This window comes from Camelus dromedarius, chromosome 17, assembly GCF_036321535.1.
Source record: "Camelus dromedarius isolate mCamDro1 chromosome 17, mCamDro1.pat, whole genome shotgun sequence".
Taxonomy (NCBI): domain Eukaryota; kingdom Metazoa; phylum Chordata; class Mammalia; order Artiodactyla; family Camelidae; genus Camelus; species Camelus dromedarius.
This window is the reverse complement of record NC_087452.1, coordinates 2,487,058-2,502,491: the sequence shown is the minus strand read 5'-3', so window position 1 is coordinate 2,502,491 and position 15,434 is coordinate 2,487,058. Positions and strand designations below refer to the sequence as shown.

General features: G+C 59.6%; 1 protein-coding gene across 2 annotated transcripts in view; it reads right to left on the bottom strand.

The window, feature by feature from the left end:
• FBLN2 (fibulin 2) overlaps positions 1–14,826 on the bottom strand; it is a 67,510-nt gene extending 52,684 nt beyond the window's left edge. Inside the window, exon 1 of one of the 2 annotated variants that reach the window (XM_064496200.1) lies at positions 14,746–14,826. The gene's annotated coding sequence lies outside the window, so the exon portion shown is untranslated. The remainder of the gene's footprint in view (positions 1–14,745) is intronic. The other variant, XM_064496198.1, reaches the window with a different exon arrangement.
• Positions 14,827–15,434: the final 608 nt, after the last annotated feature.

Below are 15,434 nucleotides of genomic sequence, written 5' to 3'. Positions count from 1 at the left end.
GGTCGTGGGTGGGTACGAGGGGCTGGCGGAGAAGAGCGGGCTTAGTGGTTGATGAGGACAGGGTTTCAATTTGGGAAGAAGGAAAGGTTCTGGAGATGGAGGGTGGCGATGGCTGCACAATAACGTGAATGTACTTAATGCCACTGACCTTCACACTCAAAAATGGCTAAGACGGTCTGTTTCACATGTATTTTACTGCAGTGAAAAATAACAAAACATGTGCATTATGGAGCCAAAAGTGAATAATCAAAGAAGACCCACCAGGAAACAAGGGCTGCCCCCGAGACCTCCCCTTAGTAGTAAGCTTCCTGGCAGCCAAGGCCAAAAGGGAAATTAGAGGATGACCTGGTGCTCCTCCTGTGATAAGAGGAAGTCATCTAATTCACTGGGAAAAATAAACTCGTTCTTGGCACAAAACGTCAGAGGGATTTTAGCTGTTGATCAGCTAAATGATATTAACTATCATTTCCTCAGAGCCGACACAACACCCAGCACTGGGCTGGGGGCCGAGGGGATGTTTATTTTATTTAACATTATTTATGCTCTACAGATAAGAACTCAGGCCCAGACAGGATGAAAGAACTGCCCATGGCCACAGCAGCAGTAAAAGGCAGTGCAGGGGTTTGCAGCCGGGTCGGCCCGGCCAGGGGGCCCAGCTGGAGCCCTTCAGTTTGCAGATTCTCACTGCACACCTGCGCCTGCCGGCCCCCTCGTCAGGCACCGGGATGAGGCCGTGAGCAGGACGCAGAGGCCCCACCCTCATGTGGCCAACACCCTAACAAAGGGAACAGACAAATAGCAAACAAGTACGAAGGTGAGGGCCCCGCCAGTGGCCAAGGGGGTTGTGAAGGACAGGGCCTGGTGTCCCCCCTGCCAAGAGTGGTCAGAGCAGGCCTCACTTAGGAGGTGACACTCAGCTCGGACTTGCCTGGCACAAATGTGGTGGCTATGCAAAGAGCTGGGTAATGTCAGCAGGCAGCACTAACAGCACGTGCAATGGCCCTGAGGCAGGAACCTGCTTGATTCACTATGGCTGGCATGCAGGGGACACGGAAGGAAGCGGGAGGAGGTGCAAAGAGCAGCCAGAGGAGAAAAGGGGTGGGGGGCAGGGGGACATGAGAGTCAAGGAAGGAGGGAAGTTAAGAAGAGGAGACCGGACCCCCAGGAACGTGGCAAAGGGTCAGTACACTTGGTGAACACTGTCCCAACTGGGTGGTGGGGCCACCCCGGGTCAGGGAGGCAGAGGGAGTATCCAGTCCCAGGAAGCCCAAAGCCGGTAAAACCTTAACAGCATCTCGGAGGGAATGCAGATGCTGGAGGCAGAGCTAGGAAGCCACGCCCAGTGGGCACCCTGAGGGTCTGGTGGCCGGTGCCTGGTGTGTCAGGCGGGAGAGGAGGGAAGGACCAAGGGAGTTGGGGGGGGGTGTCCTTTGGGTTCAGAGGTGTGGTTACATGAGCCGTTAGTCAATTGTGTTCTGACTTTCACCTACTTTTTCTATGCATGTTTTCTCACAATAAGAGACTTTTAAAAGAAAAGGGCGGATGAGAGTGGTCCAGAGAAAGGAAACAAGGCCAGAGTGCGCGCTGGCAGGAGCAACGGAAAGGAGGGGTGGAATACGAGAAACAGCCACAAATTACCAAAAGAAAAGCAATCAAGCTTGGATTCCACCTTTAAAGTCCCATTTTCCTTCATTTCCTCGTGGGCAAAAATCTCATTATTGATGCCATTGTTTGTAAAAGCCCAAGACAGGAGAGCAGGCAAGGCTGTGGGCACAGGGGTGGCCTGAGACCCCCCAAAGAGGAGGGGACACAGGGTGGGACCCGTGGAGGGTGCTGGGGGCCCCACGTCCTCACAGGCTCGTGGCCCCCGGGGACCTCCAGCGGGTGAGCTCATGAAAACACTGGGAAAATCCTCCTTCCAGCACAACAGCCAGGATTTTTCCCCCCTCCCTGCCCTCTCTTTGCTAATTAAGAAAAAAAAAAAAAAAAGTCAAATGAATAAAAAGCTCCTTAAGCTACGGGTGAGCACTGGCCCTGCCTACATAACCCCTAATCTCATTAGAGACATAAGCAGGTGAAAAATTACAAAGATGAATGTCTGTGACTTACAATCAACCTCTGAGAAAAGAAAATGTTGCTTTTGGCACCAGGAGGGAACTGAGATTTTCCTTCCCCACAAGGCACAGCTCTGGAGAGAGGAAACACGCGTCCGGCGGAGCGATGAGAAACGGCGCCCCCACGGCCAAGGCTGAGCTCACTGCTCTTCCCATCAGGTGTCCCTGAGCCCTCCACTGGCTACAGACAGACAGGTGTCCGGCCTGCCCGCGGTCCTGCCCACCGAGGACCTGGACCTGAGGTGGCTTCTGGTCACTCGTCATATATTCACTCTCCTTCCACGAACAGCCCCTTGAATTTCATTCTGGGGTCCACACCACTCCACTGTCACCCCAGTCAGTGCTTCTCACTCCTCCTGCAACAATGCCTAACTCAGTGATGGACGCCAATTCAGGTGATTCATCGGGCAAAGGCCTCCCTCTTTCCTGCTGTAGTAGGCATGAGATGGTTTAACTCCCAACAGTCCCTGTAGCCATCCTGTTGTCAAGTGGAAACCATCTGAGGCTGGAGCCAACTCAAAAAACAAAAAAGGAAACACCAAGAGACAGAAAAAAAGAGAAACAGAGTCACAATGATAGTTGCTAAGCACCTGGATCTAGCCATGCCTGAAGCTCCCTGAAAAGCTGAAGCCATTTTGCTTAAACTAACTTGGACCAGGTGTTCTGTCACTTGCAACCAAGAGTCTCAACAGATACATGGGATAGGGGTCTTACAGGCCCTGTGGAACTCATTCATGGACTCTGGGTTGAAGGCCCCTGGCCCCAGGACAAAGTGAAGACTCCAAGGATGGCACTCAAAGTCCTCCACCATCTAGCTCCCACCTGTCTTTTCTAACCCATCTCCCCCTGCTGCCCTCCACACACCCAATTCCTGCTAAACTGGAAGACTCTGGTTCCCAGGTCCTCATCTTGACTCGAATCCTTATCCCAAACCAGGGTGCCCTCCTTCCTGAATCTCTCCACACCCAAATCATGCCCCCTCCATTAAGGCCAAGCCCCAGGGGTGGGTGGGTGGGTGGACGGATGGGTGACTCGATGCGATGGATGGATGGATGAAAGGATGGACGGGTGGATGATGGGTCGATGAGTAGATGGATGGCTGGGTGGTGGATGAGCAGATGCACAGATGGACGCATGGATGAGTGGACGGATGGGTCGGCGGGTACCGGATGGAATACGGATGGATGAGAAGGTGGACTAGCAGATGGGTACGTGAACTGGTTTGTGGATGGACAGTTGGAAAGAGATGGATGGGTGACAGACGATGGTCAGATCATGGATAAGTAAGTGAGTGAGTGACGGCAGGTGGCGGACAGCGGATGGACGAGTAACTAGCGTGTGGATAAATGTCTGATGGTCGGGCAGGTGGGTGGGTGGAAAGATGGGCACGGAGACAGAGGAGGTGAGGATGGGAAGACGGGTTGATGGTGGGAGCACCCGCTTGAGGACAGACAGCTGAAGGGCGGCTGGACGACTGGGCAGGTAAGGGTCAGTGGACAAGTGGAGGCGGGGGTGATGAGCGGGGGGAACGTTCTCCTGACGCTCGGCCACTGCTCTCCCTACCCGTCCTGAAAACCCGGAACAAGGCCAACAGCTCTCCTGTAAACAGAGATGAACAGCCTAAAAGCGCGACCCCGGGTCAGACAGGCCTGTGTCCGCAGCCCGGCCGAGCTGCCTCCTGCCGTCCGACCCTGGCGCGGGGCTCTGGCTCTCGGCGCCTCCCTTTCCCTGTGTGTTCAACCAGGGTGAAATTAAAAAGTGCCCACAGAGGCCAGCCCAAGACACGGTACAGCCAGAGCTGACAACAGTCCCACCCTATTAAAAAACTGTCCCACGGCCTAGAAGAAAGCTGCATCCTCTCCCGTTTCATGAGACTAGGGAAGTCCTGATACCAAAAGCAGGCGCAGCTATAGCGAGAAGGGGGCCAGACAGGCAGTTCTACCTAGGAGTCCAGCTGCCAGGCCCTGAACAAAACATCAGACAATTGAACCCAGCAGCCCATTACAGGGGTAACAATATTTTGTGCCCAGACTCCCTCAGGAATGCAAGGCTAGTGCAATACTGAAAAATCAATGCCATTCATTAGAAGAAAAAACCCTACGTGATCGTCTCGGGAGATCCTAGGAAAAAGTCGTCAATAAACTTCAGCATTTTGCAATTACGAGCTCTGCGTAAAGGAGGCTTCTCCTGGCAAAGGGGGTCATGGACCAGGCCCCCAGGGGAGGGCTCCCCGCAGCAGGCCCCTCCGCAGGGTACACTGCCCTTTGGGGGATTTAATTCCTCCCCTGAGAGGAACACAAAGGTGGGAGATAAACCCCATTTGGGGTCCACCCCTTGTCCAGAGCCTCCTAAACTGTGGCTCCGCCCCTTCTCACCCCTGCTCCACCCCTGCACCTGGGTCCAGGGTGGGGTCCACCCACACTGAGAGACGGCTCCGGGGAGGTGAGGGGAGCCCCCGGAGCCAGGCCAGGGGCCCCCTTCTCACCCTACCTCTGGGCTCAAGCACACAGTCTCCTGCTTTCTCTTCCCTGTTTGATACAGGATGTGTTTTCAAGGGATGCTGAGAGACGGAGGGTCCCTCCATGAGAGATGCGAGTGCCCGCGAGGACGTGTGAGCATGAGTGAGCGGGGGCGGGGGCTGTGAGTGCATCCCCGTGCTTGTGAAGTCTGTGTGTGGGGTGTGCGCATGAGGCCTGTCTAAGCACGCGTGAGCACGTGTGTGGCTGCGTGTGCCCGAGTGAGCCTGTGTGTGCACGAACATGCGTGCTGGGCCGCCCTTCCCTGGTGGGTACCAGCACGGGGCAGGGAGTCCTTGCTCCCCGAAGCCCCTGACCGTCCCCTCTACCCAGACCATGCTGCCTCCTGGAACCCTAAGGACTTGCTTCCTGCTCCCGCCGCACCCCTGCTCCACCTCGTTCACAGCTCCAATGGCACCACGTGTCCCACCCGGCCTCAGTGTAGCCGGCCCCGCACTTGGTGGGTGGACTGATTGATCAATCTGCACAGCCCCAGCTCAGGGCAGACACAGGACGTGGGGCAGGGTGGTTGGACTGGAGGTCAGGCTCCCGTCTGCTCATGGACCCAACCACAGTGGCCTCCCAGCTACACTGAGAGGACTCAGGAGATGTAGTGACCCCAGCACCAGGTAAACAACAGGCATTCAATACACAGCCTACAGACAAAAAATGACCTACCCCAGCTCCTCTAAATCCTTCACAGCTACTCAAGTCACAGCCCATTCCCTTGTTCCCTCTGCCATGCACACCCTTCTGCCCCTTAGCAAACTCCTATTCATCCCTAAAGACCCAGCTCAGTATCCCCTCTTCCAGGAAACCTTTCCCCAGAGTTTATGGCTGCCTTTTTTGACCTCCCTGCACTCTGTACGTGGAGTCCCTAAGTCTTCAGAGTTCACAGAAGAGAAGGATGTAAAAACAAGAGGCCGAGAGCAAAGCCTTGGGGAGTAACAGACGTGCCCACATCCTGACCACCTGGGGTAGGAGTGACTGGATGGGAGGTCAGGACCCCACGGCCCCACGCCCAGTCTCTACTTCCCCATCTGCACCAGAATGCCCCCGGACGGTGAAGAGCTGCTTACTTCCCCTAGAACATCCTCACGTTTCCTTGGGGTGGGTCCACCGTGCGAGAGGGGGCCTGGGGAAGAAACACGCGGTCCACCTGTGGGGAGAGCGGTGGCCACAGTGTGGGGCTCTCTGCCCCCTCCACCTGGGGAAGAACCCCAATTTTCCCACTCCTGGGCTACGTGGAACCCAAGAGGGCCAATTAGAGGCCTCTTCCCCCAGTGAGAGTGACTGGTCAGGGATGGTCACACAACCCAGTCTCGTAGGCCCACGCTGACGCCCCTGGGCTGAAGGGAGGGAGCTGGAGCTGTGGGCCACCCGAGTGCACATGGCAGATCCTGGCTGAGAAAACCATGGAGAAGGGAGACACAGCCCTCATAGCATCATCAGAGGCCCTGGATACAGCCGAGCCTGAAGCCAGCCCCTGCACATTTCAGTTCCACAACATTTTTGCTGCAACCAAAACAATCCTGACAGTCATGATGAGGGAGCAAGAGTGGCAACTGTGCTGTATCTGCTGCTGACTTGACACCCAGGAGATCTGGGTCTTGGGGTCACTAGACTGTGTCCCGCAGGGGACACCTCCTTGGGCAGCAGCTGGCTTCACTCAGTGCCCATCCACAGGGACTAAGGCTGGAGCCATGTCACTGTCAGGACTAGGGGACCCCACCCTGGGCCACAGCCGACTGATCGGCCCAGGGAGGCAGTCTCAGTGGCATCAGGGCCCCCAGCCCTTCACTGACAATGCAGGGACCCCCTCCGACACCGACAAGACCCCATGAGGGAGCCTCTCCCCACAGTGACGGGCAGGCCCCTCCTGACGTGGGAGCAAGGGGAAGCAGCGTGAAGGGCGAGCCGGGTCGGGGTGGGCCCCATCATCCCCGCGGGATCCCGAGGTCTCGGGTGGAGGAAGGTCACTCCCCCCAGCCATGCACGGGAAGCCCCAGCCATTCTGCGGGGCAGGCACATCCTGCCTTGGGGTCAGGCGGCTGATGTCACCACATCCTTTCCATCCCCAGCCGTCCCTTAAACGAGTCTCTCTCATGCATGGGAGCATAATGTCGGGCACTCGATTTGAGAAAACACATTTGGAGGAGGGTGGTAAGAGGACGTAGCTAATGAGGGCCTCACCAGCCATGACTGCGGTGTCAGGGGTGACACCCACCAGAAGCAACACTAACGACTCTGCTCACCTGGCGGCCGCACTTTACAGTTTACAAGGCACTTTACAGCTTACTTTCCCATTCTGGCCAGGCCTACACCCCCACCGCCCCTCACCAGGCTCCACGGCCCCGCCCTCAGCCCTGGCCTGAGTCCCGGCCTGTGCCTCAACAGCACGGACCCCAGCCCCAGGCCGCCCCAGGCCAGGCTGCCTCCAGGCCGCAGGGCCCTGCCCAGGCAGCAGGGCTGTGCACACCACTGGGGGTGCAGGGGACACCCCCAGCTCCCATGTGAGAACAGAGACCAGCTACCACCAGAAAACCAGGGACCTGGTCTTGAAGAAGACTCTGCCCAGCAGAAAACATGTCAAGGGGGGCCCAGAGAGTGGGAAGGGGTCCCCAGGAGGTTCCAAGTGAGCGATGGCCAGTGGGGCTGGAGATGACCTTTCAGGGTGAGGCCAGATCTCAGGGACAAAGAGGAAGCGCCAGAGGCCCGGTGGCGAGAAGCACCTGTCTCTCCCGGCACGGAGCACTGGGGTGCTGCAGACATCTCCCCGACACCCGCCCAAGGCGGGAAGGGCAGGGCGGGGCTTCAGTCCTGCTCTGGGGCTGTCTTAAGCGTCGGGGGTCCTGCTGACTCAGGGCACGCGGTCCTGACTTCCATCTTGTGATAAATGGTCTCCTTTCAGAGTAAGTATACGTATTAAAAATCTGTTACATGTGAAGTAAAGGCACAGGAGGCCGGGGAACCCAGCAGACAAGACGGCACGGCAGGATGCTAACGGCCACTTCATCAGGACAGGAAGCAAACGTGTGCTGGCTTTGTCCCCAAGACAGGGCACCAGACCCGCACACGGTGCCCACAGCCAGACCGCGTACGAATCGGTCTGCTCCAAGGAGACGCAGGGGATCTGAAGAGGAACCCAGCCGCCAGGCTGGCACCAGCCCCCTGGAAGGGCTCATCTCTCAGCCCCGAGGGCTCGGAAAGCTGATGTGAAAACCTGAGCAAAGCGTGGTGGTCTTGAGGACAAACGTGTGTGTGTGTGTGTTCACACGCGCCTGCGTGTGTCGGGGGCCAGGGAAGGCACCGTGTGGTTGTGCACATGTCAGGGCCACCGTTTTCACCGTGAGGAGACTCTAAGAAGGACAGAATTGTCCGGAGCACCAAAAGCTCACTCAGTGACCACAGACACGGCTGGAGGAGAGACTCAGGCTGAGGCAGAAGGAACTCGGGGCGGTTTATCAGGAAACGGTGGGCCCAGGGCCGTGTCCAGCCCCGACCCAGACGATGGCATCTCAGTGATCAGAGGAGAGGGGGTCGCAACACTCAGTAGAACCCAGCTCACTTGTGTCCACTAAGCATGGCACACTGGCCAAAAGCCACTCTCAGGGCTTTCCACACACCCTCAGCCCTCACACCGACCCCCTAGGGCAGATGCCACCAACAGGCCCATTTTACAGATGGAGAAGCTGAGGCCGCCCTCACTATCCAGGGTCACGTGACTCAGGCCCCGGCAGGTGCATGGGCACCCTCCCAGCTTCCCTGGCCTGCCCTGGTCCTCTCCCCACCATCACCCAGCACCTCAGAACCCTCCTCCCACCCTTCAGGCCCTTCCAGGGCACCAAACCACAGCAGAGTCAGGAGAACTGTCCCCAATCCACAGATGGGGAAACCAAGGCCCTAGGAGAGGAGATGGCCTAGGCCAGCAAGGTCTGCTTAAAGGCAAAGGCCTTCTGGGCACATGAGTGATCTGGCTCCCACACTCTTGGCCAGACCGGGTCTCTAAACGCCCCCCAACCCCCAGCCCCGGGCAGACGGGCAGGCAGGTCCACTTCCTCACCGACACTGACCCGGGTGGGGTCGCTCTGACCACCCACATCACAGCAGCACCACTCCCACCCCACAGAAAAGCCAGGTTCCCCACCCTCGAGGAAGGAAATAACCTTTCCCTGGACCCGCACTTTCTTTGCAATAATCTCCATATATGAGAAGACAGAGGCATTTTTGCAACGTTTCCAAATTCCAACAACCAGAGGACAATGGTGCAAAATGACGCATGGCTTGACCCCAGAGGGGCCCCAGGAAGGGACCAGCCCGAAGGAGGGGAATTAGCGGTGCGTGCGTGCCATGGTACCCAGTACTCCGGGGCCAGACCCGGAGGTGGACAGACCTGGCTCCCGCCCAGCCCCTCCACCTCACTTGCAGTGTGGCCACAGCCAGGCCTGCCTCTCGGAGCTGTATCCCTGCCCTGTCACCCTTTCAGGCCCCCCGCCTGCCAGCTTGGCCCTCCAGGCCCACCCCACACCTGGGCTGCCAGAGGGCCCCTCCGACGCACTGGCCCTGCCCCTCCCTTGCTCAGAAGGGCCCCAAGGCTGCCCGTCATCCACCCTCAGACCAGGACTCGAGGTCCTACGTGTCAGGGTCCCATGCAGGAGGCCAGCCCCCTCCAACCCACCTGTCTGAGTGAAGCCAGGTTTTCTCCTGTCTGCCCCTCACCTTCACGTCGGTGTCGGTATCACTCCCTCCAGGAAGCCCTCCCTACCACGCCCAGGCTCCCAGCGCCTCTGTGCTCTCTTCCAGGACAGCCCTGACAGAAGCACTTCAGACCTACCTCCATGGTCCCCGCGGCCCTCGGGATGGCCACGAGAGGGACCAGGGGCCGGCCCACGCCGGAAGCTGCTGCGAGCGCTGTGTACCAGGAGAGGACCCGAGGCCCTGGGCACACGGCCCTGACAAGAAAGGAACCCAAGTCCAGCCAGCCTCTCCTAGCTGCTCCCACACAACGCCTGGCCAGGGCTCCCGACCGTCCCGGAGGGAGGCTGTCACTCCACGTCTCCCCCCGCCCCACGAGGCCCAGCCCTGAGCCCCAGGCTGCTGCCACGCTCCAGCCGGCTCCCCTCCCAGCAGATGGGGACGGTGGCTTAAAATCCCAGTCAGACCTCACCCCTCCCCAGACTGAACCCTCATCACATCCTCATCACACACAAAACTGAAAGCCCACTGTACCCGCAGCCAGGCCGCCCTCCCTGCTCAGGAGTGTCCCATCCTCCAGCGGCCCCAGGGCATCTGCCCCTGCTGTGCCTCCTGCCTGAGCGTCCGAACTCCACCTGGGCGTCCACGCCCCTGGCCTCCTCCGACGCCCGACTTAAAGCAGTGCCCCCAACCCCATCCGAGCCCCAGCCAGCTCAGCATGCTGGCTAAGCATCCGTCTGCCCCCCCTCCAGGGAGCCAGCTCTGCGGGGGCGGAGGAGGTCATCTCGGAACTGCCTTATCCCCGCAACGGTGACCAGTACGCAGGAGGTGCTAGGCGAAGGAGCCAGTGATCTCCTGTCCTCCTTCCAACAACCCTAGGAAAGGGGTTATGATGCTCATTCGACAGATGAGGAAACTGAGGCTCAGAGGGAGTCACTGACCCAAAGGGAGCAGGGCCTGGAAGCGGCAGAGCTGGGATCTGAGCCTTGCAGGGCACCAAAGCGGGGACTTCCCTGGGCCCCGCTGTCCCCTCAGCTCCAGTCCGGCCAGCAGGGGGGACAGCGGCAACAGGCTGGGAGTGGAAGGCTGAGTGCTGTGGTGCACGCCCCACAAAAAGCCAGCAGGCAGAGCAGCAGGAGGAAACACCCACAGGGACGGGGAAGAGAGGAAGGGGGCATTTTTGCCTTTTGTCCAACCGCCAAACTTCACAAAGAGTGACTTTGTTAGCATCTGATTTTAATCGCAGTGGAAACCTTTGTGTACCACGGCAGGAAGAAGTCAGTCTGTTCTACAACAGGGCCAGTAAAGCAGGGAACCTAGAAACCATCCTTGAACACTGAACTAGAAACTCACAAATGAACAGTCACCCACCAACCGCCCAACTGCTTCTGAATTTAATTTGATGTCTGAACAGGCAATACAGGGGCATGGTCAAAATCCAGAAAATACAAGAAAGCACACAGCGGAGTGTCACTCACCATGCACCCTTATCCCCACCTGCACGCCCCCTCCAGGGAACCACAGGTACCACAAGTACCACTGCAACTCACCACAGCGCTGCCTCCCAGGGTTTGCCTGTGAGCAGACAAGCAAACATGGGTTTACACCCCTTCTTTGACACAAAAGGCAGCATCATTCAGCACCTTGTTTTCCTCTCTCAAGAGATCTTGAAGATTAGCGCCTCCTTGTTTTTCGAGGCTGCATAATATTCTACTGTGAGGCTGCACCAACATCTATTTGACTAGCACACATCACCCTGGATCTCATGTGTCTGTCAACAGGTCTGTCCCCCTTACCTACCTGTAGCATCTCCAGTGTGAGACCTGCCTTCCAGCACAGGACCTGACACAGGGTCTCAACCCTTCTGTCAACAGCCTCTCTGCGGAGGCACAAAAGAGCTACAGAGAGTGTCTTAAAACAAAACTCAGATCTCACTGCTCCCTGGACTGAAACTTTCCAGTAGCTTTCAAACTCCCTGCCCCAGTCCCTCTCCTCCTCCCCTGCCCTGCTGCCACCTGCTCCAGCCTCCTCCCTTTCAGACCCTCACACACCCCAAGCCTGGCCCCACCTCAGGCCCTTTGCACCAGCTGTGCCCACTGCCTGCACCCTCCCCGCACACTCCCTTCTCGGCTCAGAAATCCCCTCCCCCAACGGCCCTGTCCTCCCACCCAGTTTTGGTTGCCCTGTTGGCCAAAGTGCCTTTATAAATCTACACGTATCTGAAATCAACTGAATTCATTTCTCTGTTGCCTGACTCACCCCACCTCACCCTCCAACTAGAATATTTGCTGCGTGGGGGCAAAGGCTGTGTCTGGGGTGCCCACCATGGGATCCCTGTCCAGATCGTGCCTGGCTCAGGATGTGACTCCCACACTCTGCCCAGGACAGCCAGGCTCCTGCTACAGAATCAGCCCTGCAGGTGCTAATGAAGGTCTTGGGATGGGTAAAGCATGGAGCCCAGAATCCTGTCCAGGCTGGAACTGCATCCCAGGGCAAGGTCTTCAACTGGGGAGCCCCCTGGGGTTCAAGAAGCCAGAGAGGGGGATACACCCAATCACCTCCTGGTAGCAGACCCCAAGATTCCATCCCTCACGCCCCACTTCAGGTCCACAAGCCCTGGAAAGCCATCAGACAGCACCCACTTTCCAGAAGGGAAGACTGAGGCTCACAGAAGGGAGGGACAGGCCCTCTGCACCACCCAAACAGCCAGGCCCAGCACTGTCCTCCCCAGCAGGAACGAAAACCTACAGGAGGTATAAAGAAGAGGCCAGGGGCTGCCCACCATCTCCAAGTCCCCTGCACCACCGGTAGGGTTGGTCCTCATTCAGTCAGTCAACAAACGTCCAGAAGGCCACACGGCACGGAGACATCCAGCTTACACGAATTCAGCAGCATACATGAGGCAGAGAGAGAGAGCAGGGTCACAGGCACTAGGACTTAAAGTAATGAAGCAACTCCCCACCCCATGCCACCCACCGAGAGGCCGCCAGGGAGCCTGAGCCTCCTGGGAGGTGGGGGCCGCCTGTCCCCGCTGCCTGAGTCCCTCCTGGGAGAGCGTCTCATCCGCCAATGCCGGCCAGGGGTTAAGGGAACAATGCTCCCACTCGCGGCCCCCTAATGCAAGGCACACACGGAATTCTGATGCCCGACAGGACACAGCACGACCCTCCTGAGGCCCCGCAGACTCGAGGGACACGGGGCCTTCACCCGGGAGACCAAAGGGTCCCAGCCACGGCAGGACCAGAGCTGGAAAGTGTGCCAGGCGCCAGAGGAACGGCAGCAGCCCTCGGTCACGTGAGATCCTCCCCCCCCCCCCGCGCCCTGAACTGAGCTCCACCTTGACCCCCGCCGAGAAGGCCCCTTCACTTACTCAGGAGCTGGTCTACAAGCATGTATTAAACACCTACTGCATGTCAGGTGTGAACCTAGTTTGGGGAATTTGCCCAGGATTAACGAGACCCAGTCCCTCCTCTCATGGACTCGTTGAGAGGTGGGCAAAGAACTTGGCTTTAGGGTCAGAAAACCCTGCATTGAAATCCCAGCTCCGCCCTTTGCTTGCTGGGACACTCTTTCTAAGCCTCAGTTTCCCCATCTTTCCAATAGGCGTAAAACTGTGACCTTGTAGGACTGTGGACAGGATCTGGGGAGGAAAGAAAGGATGGGGCCTGGCTCTGAGATCACTGCCTTCCTCCAATAGGGCCCCCAGGCTCCTGACCCCCAAAGTCCAGCAGACGGTGCCTGCCACCAACACGACGCCCCATGGTCCAGGCCCCTGGCACACCCCTTCTCACTGACACCTCTAAGGTACACCTGAGCAGTACAAGGCTCACCCAAGGGTTCCCCAGCCACGGGTGAGGGGGACCAGCCTAGGTGTGGTGCGGGCAACGCAGTAAAAACGGCCCAGTTTACCCAGCAGGTGCAGCCAACGCAGAGGTCTACACAGGCCCGGCAGGAGCCCAGAACGTGAGGCGGTTTTGGTGGGAACTGTGGCCAAGCAGCCTCCTGCCCCACCCGGGGCAGCAGGCGAGCAGCACTAGCCGATGGCACCACGCGGGGGTGTGGTCTGGAGCCTCCAGAACCTGTAATTTTTCAGAAGACGGAAATCCGGACTTCTGTGTGAAATCTGCCGATTTGTAAATGCTGGCAGCTAATTAAAATTTTAAAAATAATAATAGCATGATAAGAGCCAAACAAAACATGCAGGGCCAGCCTCAGTAGGGGCTGGCAAGTTTGCACCTCCAGAGTAAGAGCCTTTGACTTCAGTGGTCCCCAGCCTTACTCCCCATTACAGCCCTGGATGCAGGACGGGAGGCTGGGAAGTCGAGGGGCAGTGGTTCCCGGTCCCTCCTTCCTCCTGGTGCGGACCTTCACCCACATTTGCATGTGGGGAAGGGGAGGCTCAGAGCCCCAGTCATTCGGCCACAAACACATGGGAGGCCTGGGCATCCAGGCTTGCTCTCCGTGGGCCCTGGACTGGCACCCTTATTTGAGGGACCCTGGGAGATGACCAGCACCCAATTTTTTTCTTTTTCTGGCCTCTCAGGCGACACCTGCTGGCTCAGACCAGCTTTGGAGCAGCCCAAGTGGCAGTCACAAACTGAGCTGGGACAAGACCTTGCGACAGCAGGAGGGAGAGCGGGCAGGGGAGAGAATGCAGGGCAAAGCGGGGAGATGAGCGGTGGGGAGTCAGGCCCACCCCTGACTGAAGAGCCCCTTCCCTGCGCTCCCCCCAGGCACCCAGGCCCCCCTGTAAGGGAGCCTCAGCCCAGAGGCTCCCCAGTCGGACTCTGGGCCCCACCCGACTCCGGACAGCATGGGACGGTCCCCACCCGGGGGAGTGCCAGAGTGCAGTGTTAAGGTGACTCTGTGTGCAAGATTCACGGTGACTGGGGCTTGTGTGTGACCCCCCCATATGTGAGAGGCACGTGTGTGACACATGTGAGAGGGATGTGTGTGACACACACGTGTGCGTGCGTGTTAGAGCCACACAGGGCTTCACAGGCACAGCCGTCTGATAGCGGCATGCGTGTCCGGGAGACGCCCGTGTGCAAGGCACGTGTGTGGGAAGCATGCGTGCGCAAAAGGGACGAGTGAGAGCTGAGTGTGAGGGGCCGGGCATGCGTGAGAGGAAGGGGGCTCTGAGCGGGCACGGAGGTGCGCCCCGCGGAGCGTGCGGAACTTCTGCGGCGGCGGTGGGGGCCGGGGGGGGGAGGGGGAGGGGGATGAGCGCGCAGCTCCCGGCCCAGGCCTCCCTCCCGCGGACTTGGGGTGGGCGTGGGGGAGGCGGCGGGACCCGGGGAGGTGGGGGGAGCCCTGGTGGGTGGGGGCCCTCCGCGCCCCCCGGGCCCCGGGGCGCCGTCCCCGCGAGCGGCCCCGGGGCGCGGACCGCGCGGCGCGGGCGGGGGCCCGCGTGCACTCACCGCGCTGCGCTGCGCTCGCCCGGCAGCCGAGCCGTCCGTCAGTCCTCCTGCCCGGCCCGTCGTCGGCGCGTCGAGAGCTCGGGAGCCCGGCGGCGGCGCGGGGCGGGGCGGGGCGGGCGGCGGGGCGGGCCGAGCCGGCGCCGGGCCCCCTGCCCGCCTCCCCACCCCACGCCGCCCCCCTCCGCCTCCGGGGCGGGGTCTCGGCCGCGGCCGAGGAGGGGGCCGAGCCGGCGCCGCGGCTCCTCGCCCAGCCGTGCGGCCGGGCCGGACCGGACGTGGCCGCCGCGCGCGTGCGCCCCGCGCCCCGCGCCCCCTCGCCGCCCGTCTGACCGCGAGTCCTCGAGCCCGCCCTGCTGCCCGCTGGGGGCTTTGGCCCGGCCGCCTCAGCCCGCCTAGGCCTCAATGTCCCCACCGGGAAGATGGGCCTGGGGAAGCTGGGAGGGCCTCAGGGGCTTGCGAGTAATAGTGACGAGAGGCAGGCCCAGCCCGGGTCACCTCTCATCCCCTTTCTGCCTGCTCCCGGGGCTCCCACAGGCCACCTGGCCAGGTGGCATCAGGGCCCCAGCCCCTGGCCCACATTGGTCCTTTTCCTGCGCCCACAGAGCTGCCTGTAGCCACTGTGTGACCTCAGCCAAGGCCCTTGACCTCTCTGAGCCCAGCCTCCTCATCTCTTGAGAAGGTTAACCCAG